Genomic DNA, 15,968 nt, shown 5'->3' with positions numbered 1-15,968 from the left:
TGACCACCTGTTGAGGGTCTATACTGTTGATGGAACAGATACCTTTCCCCATTTGCATTTCTACACTAACAACTTAACTATGAAATGTGTATTTTTTTTTTCAAAATTTTCTTCACAATATCATTATGAAATAACCATCAGATAAGATCTTATGGTCTCTGTTTCATAGGTAGGAAAGCCCAGATAAATATTAAGTAAGTCAGTGTTTCCCAAGGCATGTTTTACAGAACATGAGCCCTCTAAGTGATCCGTAAAAAAGGATTCTGTAGTCAATCCTGTGAAAAGGGATTCTGTAGTCAGAAAAGTCAATTCTGTAGTTGGTCAACCTCTGATTGATTCACAATACTTGTCAGTGTATTAAAAGTTCTAAAGAGACTGAAGTTAAGAAACTTACACAAACAGAAATCCATTTAAATTTGACTCTGGCTAGTCCCAGAGGCAGAGGGCGGCCAAGAAGATGGTTGGGAATGGAAAAGAAGTTGATGGGTGGTCAGAGGCTGGAAGGAAGGGTGTGGCAGGATCTGATCTGTCAAAACACTTGAAGCAAAAGGCAGATCTGCCAGCTCCACAGGCATACTGCCTCTTCTATCTTCTTTATCTCTTTCTGGATCAACATTTTTTCCCTCCTGGATCTTTCCAATCAGTACTTACACAAACTCAAGAGGCTCTTTGCTTTTAATGTGTTCAGAGGACTAGCATCATGGACATCACTTAGGAGCCTGCCAGAAATGCAGACTCTCAGTCTCCACCCTGGCCGGCTAAATTATCTGTGGTTTAACATGATCCCCAGATGATCTGTATGCACAGTAATGCTTGAGAAGGCCTGCTTTAAACCAGGACCTGGTTTCTCTTGTAAAAATGAAAATCAGATCTTATCTAATCTCCCCTGAAAAACCGTGTTCTTCCAGATTCTTTCCTTCCCTCCCTCCCTCCCTCCTGCAACTGCTAACATTTCCCAAAACTAGTTTTCCAAGAACACTCTTTGGTAAACACTGGGCAGAGTCATTGGTCCCACCTTGGTGACAGCACCTGACTTCCTGTCTCTGTGAATTTTGCACTAGGTGAAGTGGCCTAATCAGAGTGCTGAGTCCACCTGTAGAGGCTTCTGAGCTCTTAATTGTTACAGAAGTGACGTTTTCAGAGCATGCCAGTCATTTTCCAGTTTGTTCTCCAGTTCCATGCTCCACTCTTGGTATGGCAAGGGGCTGACCCTACAGCTATGTTTCCCAGGCTCCCTTGCCAGTCGAGTGCTGCCAGTGGGAAACGCTGGCAGCAAATCACAGATGGGAGGAGGGGGAGTGTCTCCACCGAGGTGGCACCACCGTAGTGGTTCCAGTCCTGCTCCTGCACTTGGTTAACACTGCCTCCTGCCCTTGTTCTTCCAGCCTTAGGGATGGTAGCCGCTCCCTGCTCTTACTAATCTCTAGGTTGCAGCTCTTGTTTGGCTTTTTGGCTTTTCCAATACCTATATAACTAGTTCCCCGTACCTGGTATGGGTTATGTTTTCCTGAGTGGACTTTAACTGATACACGGAGGTATCGGAAAATGGGATTGGGGGAGGAAGAACGTTTGAGAAATAGGCAAATTCTATTTGACTTGGTAGTCAAGGCCCATCAGGGAAAGTGATGGAGACCAGGAGGCAGTGGTAGCCCATAGGTGTTAAGAGCTCTTACCAACCATCATTCTAACAGTGCTTTCCTTTGTAAGTACCATCCTCCACCCTAGGGATTGTGGGGAAGTTTTAGGAATAGAGAAAAGGGCAGATTCTAGAGGCCCATCCATCTCCCTGAGCATGAGTGATTCTCTCTGGTGCTTGTCAGTTAAGTCACAAATAGGTCAGTGTTATTGTGCAGTTGCTGGGGTGGAGGTCAGAGGAGTTGTCCCACAACAGAAGCCTCTTCATCTGGGAACAGGTTGCGGACAACTTCTTTGGGCCACATCCATAACCTCCCTGGGTTAAGCCAGCTGCTGAATTGTCACGGTTGGTGGTTGGACCTATTGTCGAATGTCAATATTTTCACAGTCATCTCACACTGCTGAGCTCCACTCACTCTGGCATCTGTCCCTTGGCCCTGCGAGGACAGGCAATTCTTTTCATACATAATAGGAAAAGATAGAGAGACACTGTCTTTCTCTCAAAGAGTGTTCAAGTAAGCGAGCCGTCACGCTCTGAATAATGCCCTTTCAAATAGAGGAAGAACAGAATTCTAGATTCACACCCTTCTGGGACATTTAGGGAGGGCAGTTTACTGAGTGTGTTTTTGCAAGATGTTTCTGTGATGAAACCTCAAAGTCTGAAAGAAGTACTATATATTTATTCAGAATATTGTGTGAGCGTTCGTATATATACATAAAAACCCATCACCCTTCAAATATCCAATGCTTAGGACGGGAGACGAGAATTACCCTGTGCCTGGAAGTGTAGACAAACAATGCTGAGGCTGAGAGGGCAAAGCAGACGGGAACTCCACACAAGCACGCCCATCAAACAAGGTGTCTCTCAGCTTCTCTGGAGGTTGAATCTGGAACTACTGGTCCCTTGGCGTGCCCCTGGGGAGCTACTGAACCTGGGGAGGGGTCTGAGGTGAGGGCACTCTCCAGGAAGTAATGCTTCTCTGCCTTTCATGAGCTCAAGTTGCAGCTTGGCCTGGAGATGGGATGGGTGGAGCTTTTGACTGAGAGACTAGAGGCCCCAGGTTTCTGCTCAGAGTGACAAGAGGGTGATTCAACACTCTCCTGGTCGCCATGGCAACCGTAGAGGGGAGCTGGTGGGTAATGACCCCTGGTAGAAGGTGGACACACGCTCTTCCTCCTCCAAAAGGCAAAAAGGTGCAGCCACAAGCATCTCAGATCGTCACATATGTTTTCCATCTGTCCTTTTGCCCCCCGGGGTTGAAAAGTCAAGCCTGATTTTTAAAAATAATGCCTCATTCACTTTAATTTTCTTCATCTATTCCTAGAGGAACCTAGTGCCTGGAACCCCTGGTTAAGATAAACATCCTTAGCTTTTGTGTTATAAACAAATTTCTATGGTTAAGAAAATATCAATAAAAAACCTTTTTTTTTAGCTCTAATTTTCTTTAATTACAAGTACAATCTTTTAAAAATTATCAATGACAGGAAAAGACTTACAGTTTAGAATTTCCTCCCTTCCCCCTAAGGAGACAGTGGGCAGTGCCTAGTAATCAGAGGATCTTTTTTTTTTTTTTTTTTTTTTTTTTTTGCTAAGTGCAAGATCAACTTTCTGTAACAGTCACCTCTCCTGTGCAGGACAGAGTTAAGTGATAGATGTGGGAACAAAAGTTTGGAGAAGTGGGGCACAGGAGGCTCACTGCAGGAAAGGAGAGATGGGGCTGGTCAGAGGCCTTGGAGCTGGTGGAGGAGGCTGAGTCAAACTACACTGACCTCTGCCTGGGGAGATTAGGACATTGACCCGCAGGCAGCGGGTAGGATGGTTTGGGGAGAAAATGTATGTTTAATAAGATTTTTTGGAAATACCATGCACTAGATAATGTAAACCATGACCTTTGTTCCCCCTAGAAGATCTTGGTTCTAGAAATTCTAGATTCTGGAGTAATGTATCCATGTTTCATTATTGCATAGAGGAGTCTGTTTTCCTTTGGAGAGTCAGTTAAAGTAGTGTCCTGAGATGGAGGCAGTAAGGGGACAACGACACGCCTACCTTTGGGGCTGAGCCACATCTTTGCTTCTGTGAGTGTTATATACACATTTTAAATATTCAAAGCATAAAGAAACATACAAAGTGAAAAGAGAAATTTGCCCTCACCCTGTTTTGATTAATTACACTATTCAGGGTTAACTTATCCACAACTAATAGTTTGAGGTGTATCCTTCAATATTTTTCCTATGCATTTATGGACATGTGCACAATTGATTACTTATCTGGTTCATAAAGAATTTGAGGAGGGAGGGTATAGCTCAGTGGTAGAGTGTGTGTTTAGCATGCACGCAGTCCTAGGTTCAATCCCCAATACTTCCATTAAAAAAAAATTAATTTAAAAAAATTTTTAAAAAATCATGTCCCTCCGCCCTCCACACACAAAAGACTTTGAGGTTGAAAACAATTTCTCTTTAAAATTTTTTTTAACATTTTTTATTGATTTATAATCATTTTACAATGTTGTGTCAAATTCCAGTGTTCAGCACAATTTTTCAGTTATTCATGGACATATACACACTCATTGTCACATTTTTTTTCTCTGTGAGTTATCATAACATTTTGTGTATATTTCCTTGTGCTATACAGTGTAGTCTATTCTACAATTTTGAAATCCCAGTCTATCCCTTCCCACCCTCCACCCCCCTGGTAACCACAAGTCTGTATTCTCTGTCTGTGAGTCTATTTCTGTCCTTTATTTACACTTTGTTTTTGTTTGTTTGTTTGTTTTTGTTTTTGTTTTTTAGATTCCACATATGAGCGATCTCATATGGTATTTTTCTTTCTCTTTCTGGCTTACTTCACTTGGAATGACATTCTCCAGGAGCATCCATGTTGCTGCAAATGGCATTATGTTGTCGGTTTTTATGGCTGAGTAGTATTCCATTGTATAAATATACCACCTCTTCTTTATCCAGTCATCTGTTGATGGACATTTAGGCTGTTTCCATGTTTTGGCTATTGTAAATAGTGCTGCTATGAACATTGGGGTGCAGGTGTCATCCTGAAGTAGATTTCCTTCTGGATACAAGCCCAGGAGTGGGATTCCTGGGTCATATGGTAAGTCTATTCCTAGTCTTTTGAGGAATCGCCACACTGTTTTCCATAGTGGCTGCACCAAACTGCATTCCCACCAGCAGTGTAGGAGGGTTCCCCTTTCTCCACAGCCTCTCCAGCATTTGTCATTTGTGGATTTTTGAATGATGGCCATTCTGACTGGTGTGAGGTGATACCTCATTGTAGTTTTGATTTGCATTTCTCTGATAATTAGTGATATTGAGCATTTTTTCGTGTGCTTTTTGATCATTTGTATGTCTTCCTTGGAGAATTGCTTGTTTAGGTCTTCTGCCCATTTTTGGATTGGGTTGTTTACTTTTTCTTATTGAGTCATATGAGCTGCTTATATATTCTGGAGATCAAGCCTTTGTCGGTTTCACTTGCAAAAATTTTCTCCCATTCCGTAGGTTTTCTTCTTGTTTTACTTCTGGTTTCCTTTGCTGTGCAGAAGCTTGTAAGTTTCATTAGGTCCAAAAATATGGAACGCTTCACGAATTTGCGTGTCATCCTTGTGCAGGGGCCATGCTATTCTTCTCTGTATCGTTCCAATTTTAGTATATGTGCTGCCGAAGCGAGCACTCTCTTTAAAATTTTGAAGAGCAGGGAGGGTAATAGCTCAGTGGTAGTGTGAATGCTTAGCACGCATGAGGTCCTGGGTTCAATCCCCAGTACCTCCGTTAAAAATAATTTTTTGAAGATATTGCTCTATTGCCTATTTCTTTTTTTTTACATGTTAAAAATTAATTTTTGAATAGTTAGTACATACTTGGGGTATGAATTTGAAAGATTGAAAAAGGATATAAAAGTTGATCCCCTCACCACTGATACTTCCAGCTGCCTAGTCTCCTTCATTGGTGGCAACTACTGTCACTGGTTTCTTACATCTTTCCAGATATATTCTGTAATATCTGTGTGTTTACGAACACACACGCACACGCACACACACACACACATGTTGAACCATATGAAATTACCATTTTTGGACTTAAAAATCAGCAATTTCATGCAACTTAACCTAACATATATGAATATAATTTTTAATCACACTAATGTAGCATGCTGTATACACTGTAGTGCACTTTGGATTTCTGACTTAACATCTTGAGATCTTCCCACATCTGTATGCCTAGAGCCATCTCATTCTGTTTCAATTTTGTCCCTATTTATTTGTTTTCATGGCAAACTATTATTATTTTAAAATTTACATACAGTAAAACTGAATCTTACTTTTGGTACATAGTTCTGTGTGTTTTAACACATGTATAGATCTGTGCACCCACCACCACGATCAGGAAATGGAAATCACCACTAATGATAAAGAAGGAATCCTTCTGGAAGACACTCCAGGTTCTCCCCTCAAACCTCCCTCCCCATTGCTATGCCTTACCTACACCCCAAAACAATATTTTCCTTGACTTCTAATACCGTAGATTAGTTTTGCCTGCATGAAATAATGTAGTATACATTCTTTTGTTTGCCTTCTTTCACTCAACATTATATAAGATTCATCCATGTTGTTATGTGATTACTATAGAGCAATAAATTGCACAATATTTCATTATTTTGTAGCATTTTTTGACATGCAGAGTAAAAAAGTCTTTAATATAGATTGATAAGCTGTTTTTTTTGCAAAGGTTTCTGGATTTTGTGTTAAACTTAGAAAAGGCCTTTAGCACTCCAGGGTTACAAAACAAACTCTCCCATGTTTTCTTCTAGTACTTCAATAATTTCATTTTTCAGGTGTGAGGAATGAATCCAACTGTTTTTTTCCCTCCTCAAGATACTAACTTATTATCCAAATACTCTTAATCCTCATGGGAAATTTTTAATGGATACAATGACGTATCTGCATTTTACAGGTGAAGAAACAGACATATACAGATGTTCAGTCGTTTCACCCCATCACAGTAACTAATAAAAGGCAAAGCTGGGATATGCACACAGCCAGCTGAGTTTAATGCCTACATGCTTGTTCATTATACTACCCAGCCTTTCCACCCACACCATATCTTGAGTATGAGGCAAGAATCCAAATATTTGCAAGAGTGAATTTGTTTTCTTAGGAGTCTGATTATCACATAGTTACTCAGTAGGAGCAGGGAGTTTGACACTTCACCTCCATTCCATCAGCCCTTCTCTTTGTTACCAAGAGGCTTCATTCTTGGTATAAGATGTTCTTTCCCTCTCAGCCAAGTGTTGGGTTTTCCTTTCCAAGGACTCTTCTCATTAAATTGTTGAGTCATCAGCTGTATAAACATGTCCTAAGACATGTCATGGAAACAATTACAAAACTGTTAAAATTAAATTGAACTAATTTTAAAAATTGAGCAGGGTGTGTCTCAGAGAAGAGAAGGAAATGTTAAACATATTACAGTTGGAGACCAGGATAAAGGGCAAGAAGCCTGAGGTCAGTTTCTAGTTCTGTCACTAGATCATACGACTCTGGGAAAGTCATTTTTTGGCTCTTGGCTGTGCAAGAGCAATAAGAATGTAGCCCCTCACTTTTCCTTAATTTACTTATTTCTGCCTACACTGGGAATTAAATTAAAAAGAAAGAAACCAGAAAAAAATTTCTTTAAAGGAAAGGCCCCCAGGATGAAAAGTAGGTTAAATTCCTGGGAGAGTCATAGTCTAAGTTTAGATACTGATATGTAGACCTTTCTTTCATAGGAGGTCTTCCAAAATTTTATAAATTTAATTTACAAAGCCATAGTGTTCTTTTGCAAAAGTGAATATGAAAAACATAATATATTTCAAAGTGTTCCCGTGAAATCCATTAAAACAATATAGTAATACAGGTATTCCAGCGCACTCCCGAGCTCTGTTACTTGCTACGGCCAAAGTGTACACACATATACATATATAATGTGTGTATATATATATATATATATATATATTCCTCCTCCCCCCACCCCTCCCTGCATACAAATGTTGGCAAATCTGGTATATGAAGAATAACACAGCTGTAGCACTTCCACATTTGACGATAAGCTGTAGCTCTCAGTGTGCAAAATAAAAAAATTTTTTCAACCAGGAAAAATATATACGTTGGTGAGGACACTTGGATATCAGTCAGTAAATTATTTTGGAGCAAAGTGTTTGAGAACATGGAGAAATCTATGTCAACAGGAGTCTATGCCTCCACAGTAAGGGATCCAGAGGCAGGTGTGGGTTTTAGAGCCATGAAAGCTCTGGGTTCATATGCTGCCTCCACCTGGTCAAAGCTGTGTTACTTTGGGTGAAATTCTTAACCTTTCTGAGCCTTGGGTTTTTCAATTTTGATTAAAAAATTTTCATATAGTGAAGATTAGCATTTGTGGTATGTAGTTTTCTGGGTTTTGACGAATGCACAAAGTTGTATATCTACCACTATAGTTATGATATGAACTGTTTCATTATCCCAAAGATCCCCTCATCCTGCCCCTGTGGAGTTAACACCACTGCCACCCCATGTCAGTCCTGCCCCCTCAACTCCTAGCAACCACTGGTCTGTTCTCCCTCCTTATTTTAGCTTTGCCTTTTCAGAATATCATGTAAATGGTATCTATTGGGCTGCACTCCACAGATCTGCAAGCCTTGTTCTTGCCCAGCCTCAGAAACAAAAAAAGAGCCCAGAGTCAGCAATAGAGACATCAGTGGTTTAACAGACGGGGCTCTTACATGTCTGAAGCAAGGTCCTGGCACAACACCCCACCACGTGGGCAGATGGCGGGAGGGACAGTAGTCTTTTGGGAGAGGGAGATTAGTGATGACATCAGTATTGTAATCAGGGGAAATTGACATCACCTTGGCTCATCGGTTACCAGGGAAACCAGCAGAGGAGAAAGCCCCACAACTCCTCTTTGATAAACTATCCACAGTGGAAATGTTCTAGCTGGGGCTGGCGGTGTAGGGTGGGCAGGGTATGTAGGCATTTACAGATTAGGCTCTGTGATTAGGAGAGAAGGTCAGTCATGTGAGTAAGTGTAGGTGAAGCAGGGACGTTGAGCAGGGGAGGTATAGAGAGCACGGAACGGCCACCTTGACTGGCCTGACCATATGGAATCATATGCATGTACGGTTTCTTTTGGGTCTGACTTCTTTTACTTAGCAAAACTCAAGGAAATCCATTCAGGTTTTTGAGGGTATCTATTCTTTGTTCTTTGTATTTCAGAGTAGTATTCTATGGTACGGAGGTACCACAGTTTGTTTATCCATTAATTGACTGAAGGACATCTTGGTTTTGATAGTTTGTGTCAGATATCTCCTTATAACATCTGTAGAATATGTGGTGATATCCTCTGTTTAATTCCTAATATTGATAATCAGTGTTTTTCTTTCTCTCCTTGAGTCTTATAAGGGGCTTGCCAATTTTACTAACCTTTTCTAAGAACCAAAGTTTAGCTTTATTGGTTTTTCTCTATTGTTTGTCTGTTTTCTGTTTCATTTATTTCATTACTTTATTATTTCATTCCTTCTACTTACTTTTGATTTTAATTTTTTCTTCTTTTTCAGACTTCTTAAGATGGAAACAGATTATTGATTTTCAACCTTTTTTTCTTTTCTAATATAAACACATAATAAAATAACCTTCCTTGTAAGCACTGCTTTAGCCGCACCTCACAAATTTTGATATGTCCTGTTTCCATTTTCATTCATTTAATATATTTTGTAATTTCTCTTGTGCTTTGTTCTTTGGCCCATTGACTATTTGGAAGTGTGCTGCATAATTTCCAAATATTTGGGGGTTTTCTAGCTATTTCTTTGTTATTGATTTCTAATTTAACTATTTCGTGGTCAGAGAACACACTATATGATATTAATCCTTTGAAATTAATTGAGACCTGTATTATGAATTAGCATATGGTCTATCTTGGTGAATGTTCCACGTGTATTCAAAAAAACATGTATTCTGCAGTTGTTGGGTCTTTAAAAAGAAAAATCAGTTAGACAAGGTTAGCTGACCCAACTTCTCTACATCCTCATCATTTTTTTGGTCTACTTGTTTTATCAAGGACTGAGAGAGGTGTGTTAAAATCTCTCTCTCTCTCTCTCTCTCTCTCTATATATATATATATATATTACATTTACCCTTTTGTTTCTGTCAGTTTTTGCTTCATGATTTTGAAGCTCTATTATTAGGTAGATACACATTTAGGATTGTTGTATCTTCTTGATGAATTGATCCTTTTATTATTCTTAATGTCCTTTATCTTGGTAATACTCCTGGTCTTGAAGTCTACTTTATTTGATATTGATAGAGTTGTGCCAGTGTTCCTAGGATTCCTGTTGGCATGCTATAGTGGATTCCCTAGAGTGCGGTTCAGATGTGCTTTCAAGACTGAGGCATTTATCCCCCAGCTACTGGTAGTGTGGCTGCAGGTGGCTCACGCCTGTCTGTATTGTCTTCGGCTAAAGGTAGCCGCCTTGTACAAAGTTATCGTCTCCTCCTCCTCACTCTCCACCTGAGTTCCAACAAATCTGTAAGCGAATCTCAGAGTCTGTTACCAGGGAGACTTGATTTGTGACACATAGTATATCCTTTTCCGTGTTTTTACTATTAACTTACCTGTGTCTTTACATTTAAATTGTACCTGTTATAAACACCATACAGTTGGATCTAGCTTTTCTATTCATTATGACCATTTCTGCCTTTTCACTGAAGTATTTAATAAATTTACATTTAATGCGGTTTTGGGTTTAAGTCCACCATCTTGCTCCTTGTTTTTCATTTGTCACACTTGTTCTTTGTTCCTTACTCTCTCCATTGCTGCTCTCTTTTTGATGACTTGGGTACTGGTAGCATTGTATTTTATATCTTCTATGGGCCTCTAAGCTGTATCTTTTGTTTTATTGTTCCATTTTCTTAGTGGTTGTTCTAGGTGTTCAATATGCATCCTTAACTTATCATACTCTAACTTGAATTAATATTATACCACTTCACACAAAATGTAAGAACCTTACAACAGTAAACTTCATTTACCTGCTTTTTGTCTTTTGTGCCATCACTGTCATAGATTTTACTTCGTTGAATGTTAAAAACTCCACAATATAGGGTCATTTGGTTTTTTTTAAACAGTTGATTTGATTTTAAGGAAATTAAGAAAAGAGGGGGAAAAAAGTCTTTCATACTTACCTACATATTTACCATGTGGGGAGCTCTTCTTTCCCTCTCGTATATCCACCTGTTATCATTTCTTCTCTTGAGTACTTCTTGTAGTACAAGTTTGCTGGTAAGAAATTTCATCAGCTTTTTTTTTTAATGTCTTTATTTTGCTTTCATAATTGATGGATACTTTCCCTGGCATTTTTTGCTTGTCTCAACACTTTAAAGATGTTGCTCTATGCCTATCATTATTTTTATTGTTCTATATGTAGCATGTCTTCTTTCTCTGGCTGCTTTTTAAGGTCTTCTGGCTGCTGGGAAGAGTAAATGGGCGTAATTCCCATTCTCAAGAGAGATTCTGAGGAAGACAAGTATGGAGCGCCGAAGTCTACCATGGAATCTACTGCTGGAATCTCAGTCCCCTTCCCACGTGGTGTTATTCCAGCCTGAATAACTCAGAGGAGGATAAATGTAAAGTTAAGAATTACCAAGTCCCCAAGACTTCCTGGATGGAGAAAGAGGACGGGCCAACCCCTGTGGGTAAAGGATGGAGTTTTCCTAAAAGTCAGTGGAAATTGGTACTGTAGAAGTTGGAAGAGAATGCCCCTACAGAGGGGTGCCCATGGACAGAGACAATGGGACAAGATTATGGTCTGGGAATGGATAATTTTAAGCTATATCCTATGAAGGATATAACTTTCAAGGAGTTTTTTTTTTTTCCTTGAACTATGGGAAAAGTATTTAGCATACAGTTTTTTTTAATATTTAATATTTTTTCTTTAATATGCTATAATTCCTTTAGTTTTCTTTCCAGCCTGCTAATAAAGTTTGATGAATCTGCATATCTGGAGCAGAGCTTCTTAGCTTTTATACATCTATCTACTATCATTTCTTTTCTTGAGCACTTCTTGTGATACAAGTTTGCTGGTAAGAAATTTTCTCAGCTTTCCTTTTTCTGAAAATGTCTTTATTTTGCTTTCATTATGGATAGATACTGTCCCTGGCATTTTGTTTGTTTTGTTTTGTTTTTATCCAGCATTTTAAATATACTAGAATGAAGGAAAAGAGAGCTGGGGCCATAAAGATATGTGATACCTCCCCCAATTCAACTCGTTTTCCTCCTCTCTTGGAGGATTCTCATCCTGCAAAATCCCTCAGAGGAACAGCATCAAGGTACCTGGGGAGACTGCAGTCATGATTTCCAGACTGAGACCAATAACAAATGAAGAGGTTTCACACAGTGGAGTGGAGATTTAGTAACGTAGAGAGACATTGGGAAGGATACAAGGAAAATCAAGGAATACTCCATTTCCCTAAATTTACTTAAGAGTGCGTTGTCCCTTAGGGGAAAAGGAAAAGCTAGTATCTGTGTTAACATCAACTTTATAATACAATCTGAAAGGACTGTAATAATGTGTATACTTGTGATTAAATATTAACTTTAGCTTATAATTAAAGAAATGGAAATCAAAAGTAAAATACCATTCATCATCTTTTTGATTGTCAAAAATTTTTTTTAAAATATGGAAATGGGCATTTCTATACTGTTGGAGAAACATAAATTGGCATACATTTTGGAGACCAAGTTGGCATTAATCCATACATACTGGATAGATCCTTCAGTTACACATCTAGAAATCCATTATTTTCCACAGAAACATACACACAAATACACAAACATATTTATGGAGTTGTTCACTTTCATGTTTTTTAATAGCAAAAAACTGGAGAGAAGCGAAATAGCCATTAATACATGGACATCAATTCGTCAACCTTAAATTCATTCATAGTATAAAGTTCTATGCAGTATTCAATTCAATTAAAGAGCTAGAAATACATGTATTGATTAGAAATGCTATTCATGGTGTATTAATTGAGAAAAGCAAGATGTAGAATGTGTATGATTCATTTGTTATAAAATGACACAATTAAAACTACAGATAAGGGGGGAGGGTATAGCTCAGTGATAGAGTGCAGACCTAGCATGCATGAGGTCCTGGGTTCAATCCCCAGTACCTCCTTTAAAAATTTTTTTTAAAAACCCTACAAATATATTTATATACAGATAATTAAGTTCACACATCTCTATGTTTTCATAAATATGGAAACAGGATGGAAAAAATACTAAATTATTAATAGGGATTATTTGGGGGAATAAGATTATACTTTTGTTACTGAGAATATGTATATTACTTTTCTAATAAAAGATAAAAATACAGTGTGATACATACACAGACAGCATATAAGGTTGAGGTTGTATGGCGGACAGCATGATTAACCCCACTGCTGTGTGTGTGGGTAGGGCTCTTGGGAGTGATGTTAGAGAATGCGGGAGAATGATGATGATGCATAAGCAGCATTATCAAGGGTAGATAAGAAAGGTGTAAAAGGGAGAAATGTACAAGGGAGGACAGTGAGTATACTGTACTCATTAAGATGTTCACAACTATTATGTATCACTTGTGGACTAAAAAAGAAAGGCAAGGTATAAATAAGCCAGATACGCAAGGGATCCATGGGTTAACGTGACATTTCTAGAGCTCAAAGTGTGAAGGGTAGAGAGGGAATAAGGATAAGAGAGGGAGAAGGGTAAGAAGGAAAGCAGGAGCCAGGCTGCTGAGGGCTTCCTGTGCTGCCTGGGAATTTGAACTGTATCCTACAGATCAAAGAGGCCACTGATGGGGTTTTAGCAGAAGGGTAACGTCAGCTGTGCAGAAGATGGATCGGAGAGAAATCTGGAAACTGGGAGATCACGTAAGTGGCGATACAGAATGAAGACGGAAACTAACTAGTGGCAGGGTGAATGGGAAACAGGGTAGATTTGAGAAACATTTCATAGTAAAAGACACAGGAATTGATGATTCTCTGGATATGGGTGAAGAATGAGAGAGGGATGTTTTGTTGGACTCCCACACTTTGAGCTTGGGTAACTGGGCAGATGAGGATGACACCAGCCGAGGCAGAAAATACGACGGTAAAACAAGCTTGTGAAGAGGAGATGATGCAACAGGGTGAGAGGAAACACAGAAGAGGCAAATCTGAGGGTGACAGAGGGGCTGCAGTAGTGGACGATTTCAGTTGGGGACACATTGAATTTGAGGTGCCTATGGACTAGTAAGAGAAGTTGTCCAGTACACAGTTGGATCTTTGAAGACTACGTCATTGATAGAAACTGGCTGAGTTGTATGACAGGCGTGGTTCTTCGGTTGAGAGCCTAGTGGAGATGCTATAATCTGGAGCACAGGGGAGAGGTCTAGGCTAGTGCCAATCCATGCATAGGCACTTTTAAATCACTGCCTAAAAATGGCTCTTATAATAAAATATAGCCCAAAGGCCAGATTGTGACCTCTGAGTCTCAACTCTCTGACCTTTATTTTCCTCCCCCTGTAACATTTTAATATTTCATAGGCATACTGTTATGCTTAAGTAAGATGATGTACATAGAGTCTAACTCATAATAAATGACACTTAAAAATTTTAAGAGTTTCTTTTCTTACTCATAACACTCTCCCTCTTTATGTTGAGACCACATTTTTGGGCAGTGATTTAAAGGTGCCTCTGCATGGGTTGGCACTATCTAGTTTGTTACTTGCCCTCATTCTCTATTGTCTTATACCATACTTGCCTCATTCATAACCTCATTCATAACAGGCATCTGACTTTGTACTGTGTGGTTTACCTTAGTGCCAAAGGTCCCACTGGTGCAAAATGGCTGATTATATTTGAACCAAAATCTGGGTGACTCCTAGAGGTTGTGCTCCTAACTTTATACTATTCACCTCTGGATGACAAGTACCAGAATTCTTCAGGAAGGTTAAAGTATGTTTTAGGGTGATGCAAAGGGCTTTTTCTGACCACAAATAAGGCATCTGTGATCAGAAAATAGGAAATCAGCGTTAAAGATTTTAGCTGTGGGGGGATGGTATAGCTCAAGCAGTAGAGTGCATGCTTAGCATGCCCGAGGTCCTAGGTTCAATCCCCAATACTCCCTCTAAACATAAGTAAATAAATAAACCTAATTACCTTTCTCCCCAATAAAAATAAATTTTAAAAATCTTAAAAAAAAAAGATTTCAGCTGTAATTGGTTCTTTTGGCTAGAAATCTTTTCTGATATACTATCTTCTTATCTAAGCCTTGGAAAGGAACTAGATAATATATACTACGGTTTTCCAAAGCAGAGTCCTTAGTGATTATGTTATTCTGAAAATTTCCTGAAACATGGAGGTGGGGATGGTATCTGCCATTAGAGGAGATGAAAGAATGACAATTAGATTTGGTCTATAATTATGAAGATGGCTTCTTTGTGTTGAAAAAGATAGGTATTAGTTCCACTGGAGAATTATTCATGAGGTCTCTGATCATTATGACTGGAGGCAAGCCAATTTCAGATGTCCTTGCACTCTGCAGGGAGGTGTGCTGGTTCTTGAGCAGCTGGTTGGGAGATGAATTTAAATTACTAACAAGGGGCAGGCAGAGTAGGGTTGGTCTCTCTGGGTTGGTGCAGGACTCTGAGAAGTAGTCCAAGGCTAGAGCCTTCACAAGGTGATCTGCATCCAGGAGCAGCTGAAAATTTAACTGTAACTTGTAGGTTTAATTAAGAACAGAAAATGAAAGAATGTTAATTTGCAGAGGCCTGAAGCCGAATGGGGCTGCAAGGAGGCTTAATGTTTCAACAAACTGTGGTTAAATGCAATAGTTTCAACCCTGTCCCTTTTTGCTTGTGTCCTAGCAAAGCTGTCCCCTCCTTCACATAATTACCCCTCTTCTGGTCTTTTTGTTTAAGTGATATCTCAGATCTCTTCTTATTCATTTAGTATGGCCTGCTTTGATGGGACCTACATATGTGTATACATGTACCCATAAATACATACATATACATGCACGCACATATACATGTGTATGAATATAACATTGGCAACCTTTGATTTATAGCTATGAATGTTGGGGTGAGGCTGCATATTGGGTATCTGGAGTCTGGGAGTAGCTGAAAGCCTTTACACTCTTGAGAGAGAAAAACTCGAGGGGAAAAAAAAAAGAAACGAAACTCTCTTAGGAATTACATAGATGTTCACTGTGAGATAAAGCGAGGACTTAGCCCAGTTGCCAATGCAGTATTTAGACCAGGCTCTACTCCGGGGCTAATACAT

At 39.3% G+C, this 15,968-nt stretch overlaps 1 long non-coding RNA gene and 1 other non-coding gene across 2 annotated transcripts in view; one reads left to right on the top strand and one right to left on the bottom strand.

Moving 5' to 3' along the window:
• LOC116657275 overlaps positions 1-12,100 on the top strand; it is a 47,227-nt gene extending 35,127 nt beyond the window's left edge. The window contains exon 3 of the long non-coding RNA XR_004312386.1: positions 11,123-12,100. This is a non-coding gene — a long non-coding RNA (uncharacterized LOC116657275). The remainder of the gene's footprint in view (positions 1-11,122) is intronic.
• LOC116657331 lies at positions 5,208-5,314 on the bottom strand. Its single transcript, XR_004312451.1, has one exon. It is a non-coding gene; the product is annotated as a U6 spliceosomal RNA (small nuclear RNA).
• Positions 12,101-15,968: the final 3,868 nt, after the last annotated feature.

Source organism: Camelus ferus, chromosome 17, assembly GCF_009834535.1.
Source record: "Camelus ferus isolate YT-003-E chromosome 17, BCGSAC_Cfer_1.0, whole genome shotgun sequence".
NCBI classification, from domain to species: domain Eukaryota; kingdom Metazoa; phylum Chordata; class Mammalia; order Artiodactyla; family Camelidae; genus Camelus; species Camelus ferus.
This window is presented reverse-complemented; position numbering and strand designations above follow the sequence as displayed.